The 7,422-nt window shown below is 35.5% G+C and overlaps 1 long non-coding RNA gene across 1 annotated transcript in view; it reads left to right on the top strand.

Moving 5' to 3' along the window:
• LOC145720502 (uncharacterized) overlaps positions 1 to 7,422 on the top strand; it is an 89,783-nt gene that overhangs the window by 73,732 nt on the left and 8,629 nt on the right. The gene's annotated exons all lie outside the window — the stretch shown is intronic.

Here is a 7,422-nt window from a genome sequence, read left to right as displayed (position 1 = left end):
AAAAAAAAAAAAGAAGATAGCAGGAAGGGAAAAATGAAGGGGGGGAAATCGGAGGGGAAGACAAACCATGAGAGACTATGGACTCTGAGAAACAAACTGAGGGTTTTAGAGGGAGGGGGGTGAGGGGATGGGTTAGCCTGGTGATGGGTATTAAAGAGGGCACATACTGCATGGAGCACTGGGTGTTGTATGTAAACAATGAATCAGGGAACACTACATCAAAAACTAATGATATAATGTATGGTGATTAACATACATAATAAAAAAATGTAAAAAAAAAACTTTAAATTTTAAAAATAACCTTTTTATGACCTCACTTTCCCTGCCAGCAACAGATCCATTCATCTACTTTCCTTTACAGCAACCTCTCAAAAAGTTACTCAACTTTCCCCCCAGTATACTCTCTGAATGTCACACAATCAAACTTTCACTCCTATTACTCCACCAGAGCTGCCTTTATCAAGATTAGTAATGACGTTTACATTGCTATATCCAATTGCTAATTCACAGGCCTCATTTTAAATCACTGATCAGGAGCCTCAAATAAAGCTGATCACCCTCACCTCCTTAATATATTTTCTTCACTTGACTTCTTATCTCACTGCCAATCTCAGGTTATTTTACTGGGTTCTCATTTACTTCAATTCTGAGCCCTGTTCTCAGTTCTTGGTTCTATTCTTTTACTCTGCTTATACTTACTACTTCGGTGATTTTTATCCAATCATGGTTATAAATTGATATACTGAGGTCTTTCAAGTTTATGTTTCCAACCCAGATTTCTCTCTTGAATCTGAAACACTTATATGGTATATGCAGCTATCTACTTGATACATTGTCTTAGCAATCTAATAGATATCTCAAATTTAAGTCTAAAATCTACTCTTGACCTCCTCCCACCCAAAACTGATCCATCTGAAGTCTACCCTTTCTAAATTGAAGACAAAGCTATCCTTTTTGTTTTCAGAACAAAAACTTTAAAATCACTTATGATTTCTTTCTTTTCATTACTATCTAGATTCAAACTGTCAAGAAACCCAGTTGGGTCTATCCTCAGAATATATTTAGAATCTTACTGCTTCTCATCAGCTGCAACACTACATTCTATTATATATCTTGCCTGAGTTACTGAAGTAACTTCTCTTTATCATTTCCTCTCTCCCCCACAACTGTAATACATTCTCAATATAGAAGCCAGAGTAATACCTTTATGAAAGCCGTATTACTCCTCTATTCAAACCCTCTTAGTGGTTCTCCTCCTAAACTTTATGAGCCAAAGTTCTGTTTAAAAGACTGAAAAATCCTATATGATGTGGGTTCTTTAACTTTTACTGTATTCCCGCTTTACTCATAGCTCATTGTCCATGCTTCCTCCATGTTCCACAAACATGCCAGGCATGCTTTTATTGTAGGGCCTTTTGCACGGACTCTCCCTTCTGTCTGGAATGCTTTATCTCAAAATATCAATATGGCTCACTCCTCTACTATAGCATACAGATATAGATGATATAAATATGGACATTGAAGAAATATGGCCAAACATTACCAAATATGGTAAAACACAAACACCCACAAATGCACAAATCCAAGAAACTCTAGGAGCTACATACCATATAAATACAAAGGAAACCACACCCAGATCCATCATAACCAAACTGATGGTAAAGCAAAAATGAAAATAAAAATTTTAAAGTAGCTAGAAAAAAATTACACATTATATTCAGGGAAAAATCAATGAATAAAAGTTGGCTTCCTTTTAACAAACAAAATAAAACTTAAGTTTTATCACCATGGAATTGTATCCTTAAATTCTGAAACAAACAACAATAATAACAAAAATATCGATGACCACCAACACCATATCCAGTAAAAATATCCTTTAGATACGAAAGGAAAAATAAAGAAGTTTTCAGATTAAAATGGACAAAATGTATTTCTAGTAGTTCTGTAATAAGAGAAAAGCTAAAAGAATTCTTCTGGCTAAGGGGACTAGAAACCAGATAAATACTTTGTTCTACAGGAAAGAATATAGAAAACTAGAAATGGTAAAGATAAGAGAATACAAAAGGCTATTTTATCATAACTTCCTTGAAAGGCATATAACTGAATGAAAATAACAGCACTGTTGTAAGATTTGTACTATAAGCAAGAAGCTGGAATATATATGACAATATCAGTGACCAGATAAAAGGAACTTTGCTATTAGAAAGTTATTACCTTTTATTAAAGTACGATGTTAATTCTAAAATAAAGAATGCATATTGCAATCCTTAGGACAACCACTAAAAATAATGTAAATAGTTATAGCTGAAAAAGTAATAGAGGACTGAATTAGAAATCAGTATCCATGAGATCTCTAGGAACTCCCCAATTATTCTGAAATTTGACACACTACTAGGTAACTCACAGCTCAAAAACAAATTGCAAGAAAATTAGAAAATATTTCAAAGAGAATGATAATGAAAATACACCACAAAAAATTGCTGCATAAATTTGAAGTTGTGTTTAGGGGAAATTTGTAGCTTTAGATGTTTATATTAAAGAAGAATAGTCTAGGGGTGCCTGGGTGGCTCAGCTGGTTAAGCGACTGCCTTCAGCTTGGGTCATGATCCTGGAGTCCCAGGATTGAGTCCCGCATCGGGCTCCCTGCTCGGCAGGGAGTCTGCTTCTCCCTCCGACCCTCCCCCCTCTCATATGCTCTCTCTCTATCATTCTCTCTCTCTCAATAAATAAATAAAAATCTTTAAAAAAAAAAAAGAAGAATAGTCTAAAATCTATTCTCAACTTTTTCCCTTAAGAGGCTGGAAAGGAAGTGCAAATTAAATAGAATAAAGAAAATAATGGCAAACATCAGTAATACAGTGTGAGAAAAAAGACAAAATTAACAAAGTCAAAGTTTGGTTCTTTGAAAAGATTAATGAAAGTGATAAGTAATTCCAAGATTGACCAAGGAGAGAGAGAGAGACAGAGAAAGGAAGAAAGGAGACAGATTCAGGCAGAAATAATAAAGCAAATTAGGCAGAAACATAAAACAATTGCTGAGGGGTATGTAGGAGCTCTTCGTACTATTCTTGCAAATTCGAGAGCATATCAAAAATTTTAAAATTAAAAAAAAATCCCTACATATTACTTGAAATCAGCATAATTCAGGCTAAGATGAACTTTTCTCCCTTTTTAAATTTTGCTGAAGCTGGCTCACATCGGGTTCCAGTGGCTGTTGGTGGGCGTATTTAGACTATGGAAATCAACAAATGCCACCCATAAATTGGGGTTTGATTTATTGTTTTGTTGATTGGCTAGACTTAAGAAAATGATCGAAGAAATGTTAATAATACAGATTAAACTTAAAAGTAAGTCAGTTATGTAGCTTTTTAATATTTTGAATAGCACAAAAACAATTAAAGAAATACTCTTCCAGTATTCAAAAGCTAGTATGAGATTCAGCAAAAAGAGTTGCTGGAGGCATTGACCAACGAATGAATTTCTGATATGTGTCTTTATTATCTCACTTGGTCTTACTCATTAATATAAATGAAAATGTAAAACAGCATTGGTGTCGGAATTACGTTTATCCATCATTTCTAATGATAGATTGGCTATGGATACAGAGTTCAACAAAAATCCAAGAGAGTAATCTGTGAGACTTAATTGGCCATGTGGAATTGACAATATTTTAGAGTTTATTGTTATTTGTAAATTGTGTGCCACACATCTTTTACATAAGTAAAAATTATAATGATGCAATGTAGATATGTGAATTTATCTATAAATATAATTATATATGTGTGAATATATATGCGAACATTTATTTTTCAACAGAGCCGATGGTTAAACACTTAGGAGCACGTCACTGAACTGTGGGCACATCCCTTAACTCTGAAAATTTCCTAGACACAGTTTCACATCTGAAAACTAATATGACTAAGAACTACCTCATAAGTTCAACATGAGAATTACTGACATCATCTCAAAACTGCCCGACCTAGCACCCAGTAGAAACTGGCAACTACTACGACAAGATTATAATCACTGTTATTAGTATTCTTGCTACTGCTAAATGACCATGGCTGATCTCTGCTGCTCCGTTTCCCTCAGGTTATTCCCCACTTTCTTCATGTGTCTTAGAGAAGTTTATCTGAAATGTATCTGTCCCATGTATCAACCCCTCAGGTCTTTTTTTCTTTCTGTTCTGGTTTGTTAACCTCAAAATAAGAAGCAAAGTCTAAATTTCTTTCTAGGCTTTAATGTTCCCATCAATGAACGAGGGGTGACATAGAGGCATACACATCCCTTTGTGAATGAATGAATGCATGCATATTTCCTAATATTGAACCAGCTTTCATTCCGGAAAGGGGTCTGTTTAGGCAATGGATATTAGACATCGATACATTCACTTTGTTATACACTAGTTTTCTTTAAGGATTAGAACAGGTATGTGCCTATCTGACCAATGTGCATAATAGGACAAACGTGAAATTTTGACTACCAGTGACCTGGAATAAAATTCTGACCTCCTGATTTAGCAGCTGTGTGACTGATGCAAATTAGAATCGCTGGGTTTCAATTTTCTCATCTTTATGCAGAACTATTACAAGTTGCTGCATAGCAATTTTTAAAGGATAAAATGTGAGAAGATATATAAAACCCTAGCAAGGGCCTCTACTCTCAGTAAATGTTGATTTACCTGTTCTGTGAGCTAACAACTAAGAAGAGCTGCATAACACGTACACATGCTTTCAAGTGGATCCGGGTGGCCTTTCTCCTGAGTTACATTGGAAGAGTCCAACTGTGTGTCCATGATAGCAAGGGTGATATAAATATCACACTAAATAAAATATTTTTTGACTATTCCTACTTCAGTAAGAGCATTCACTAGTGAGTGAACCTCCTGGCTGGGGTTCCTTTCCAGCAATCTGTCTTTTGCATAACAGTGTTTGATCCAAACAAGTGTTCTTGTCAAACCTTTCCCAGGACTCCTTATTTATAACTACACCATGGCCATGTAGTTCCCTCACATATAATCTCTAAAACATATTTGCAATTGAATCATTATGCCATTTCTTTCTCTGAATTTCTTTCTAGGACACATGGAAAGGAGGAAAGCCACTGTTTGCATAGCCAAACATCCTCCTTGTCCAGAAATTTCCTTTGGCAGTCACTGTAGTCGGTTTCTAAGTATGATGAGAGTGCATATTACATTGTGATTTGTGAAAGGGGCTATACCAGCACTATGCCTGGCACAAACCAGGTTTTAAATAAACACTAAATAAATGAATGAATAAATGAAAGAATAAGAATTCAATGAAAAAACAAAAGAAGTTATTTATTTGGAAACTATCTTAACACTTTAGAGAATTGGGAAAAGTGCTTTAAATAGAAAATACAACTCATCCATCCATCCACTCATTCATTCAATAAATATTGATTGAGGTTTGTTATTTTCCAGACACTGTGCAAGTCACTATGAATATTATGCTCACTGTGACATGTTGGCCCATAGCGAGATTGCAGACTGCTGAGGAAATAAATATTAAACACAGTTCCAAAATTACTGCCAGTCATGAATAAGTCCAGTTACACAAGTATAGAATAGGGAATAGAAACAAAAATTTCATGTATTATCTATAAGATTAATCTACATTTGTACTGTTAATGTTCAAGGACAACAATCAAATATATATATCATGATCAGGTTCTGAATGTTGGATTGATCTAAATTGTAGTTCAAGGTCCAGTGCTAAATAAGCTTATTATAAATTCATCAACTACAACATCAACGGATCATATGCACTATTGGAGGATAACATTGAGATTCAGTTTGGAGAATGGCTGGTCTATTTTATGAGATAAATATCTCTTTCCTGCAACATAGCAGCAAAAAATAATAATACTACTTGAAAACAGATAGCTTAATCTTTAAATGATAATCTAGTATAATTCATAAAGTCCTAATCCTGACTAGGCAAAATAACACAAAAGAGAAAGCAGAATAGCCTCCAAAAATTGAAATATAATCAAAACAACAAAATATACTATGATTCAGTGTAGAAAAAAAGGTAAAGAAAAATTACAGATGAATTTCACAGAAGATTGAATTGAAGGCTTTAGATAGATAATTAAGAAAAGAATACTTTTAGACCAATCTGAATCTACAAGCTGAACATGGGTAACTTTCATTTCTGGTGAGATAAAGCAAACCAGTTAGCATGTAGTATGCTCATCCCTGGCAGTAATTATCAGACTCTTTTGCTGCCTTGTTCCTATAATTTTCTGACAAAAGTCATACGACCCTGAAGATCCATCAGCTTTTATCCACACAAATCCCACTATAACTACATGAGGAGATCTTGATAAGATCCCTAAAAGCAACATGTATCAGCCTCCCATGCTCCTCCTGCTTTGAGTATAGTAGGTAGAGCCCCTCCTATCACCTCCTACCCTTATAATCTTCTCAAGGAGCACGGACTACAGGAAAAACAAGATTCTGGAAGGCTGAATAAACCTCCTGAAGCAAGGGACTGCCAAGGCCCAACCTTCCCCTTAGAAAGGGAGGTGGAAAAGTACAGTGAACACAAAATACGTATGAATATTCCAGTGTAACCATATGAATATTCCAATATACTCAGCACACTCCCCTCTCACATGGATCCCTCAAATCAAAATTTTAAAATCCCAAAGTAACATCAACAAAAAAACAAAAATAAAAACAAAAAATCTCACCACCAGTGACAGCTGCATTGTCAAATTCACCAGTCAGACTTTTTTTCCCCTCAAACTTATTAGTTATTGACCTGATTTTGTATAAGAATAAGCTTCAATAAAAAATTCATTGCCAATTGAATTGCTCAGCTGTTTTCAACAGTTCAGTTGGCTCTTCCTTCTTCAAACATTCCCTTTTCTTTCACTGCAAAGCGACCTCTTGGCTATATTCCTAACTGATCATCTCCCAGCCCCCTCAACACAACTGTTGCAGTTCTTCAAGGCTACACTCTAAGCCTCCTTCTCATTCTACTCATTTAACTCAACAGCTTCCATTATCAATCTAGCCAACTGTGATTGGCAGTCTGTGATTCAGCAATCTTACACAATTCACAGCCCTCACCATAGCACATACCCTCCCCAATGTCCATCACCCAGCCACCCCATCCTTCCCACTCCCCACCACTCCAGCAACTCTCAGTTTGTTTCCTGAGATTAAGAATTCCTCATATCAGTGAGGTCTGTTGATACATGTCTTTCTCTGATTGACTTATTTGGCTCAGCATAATACCCTCCAGTTCTATCCACATTGTTGCAAATGGCAAGATCTCATTCCTTTTGGTGGCTGCGTAATATTCCATTGTATATATATACCACATCTTCTTTACCCATTCATCTGTCGATGGACATCTTGGCCCTTCCCATAGTTTGGCTATTGTGGACATT

The sequence above is a fragment of the Leptonychotes weddellii genome, chromosome 3 (genome assembly GCF_054177405.1).
Source record: "Leptonychotes weddellii isolate Sample4059 chromosome 3, ASM5417740v2, whole genome shotgun sequence".
In the NCBI taxonomy this organism is placed as follows: domain Eukaryota; kingdom Metazoa; phylum Chordata; class Mammalia; order Carnivora; family Phocidae; genus Leptonychotes; species Leptonychotes weddellii.
The sequence above is the reverse complement of the archived record's forward strand: the minus strand, read 5'-3'. Positions and strand labels throughout refer to the sequence as shown.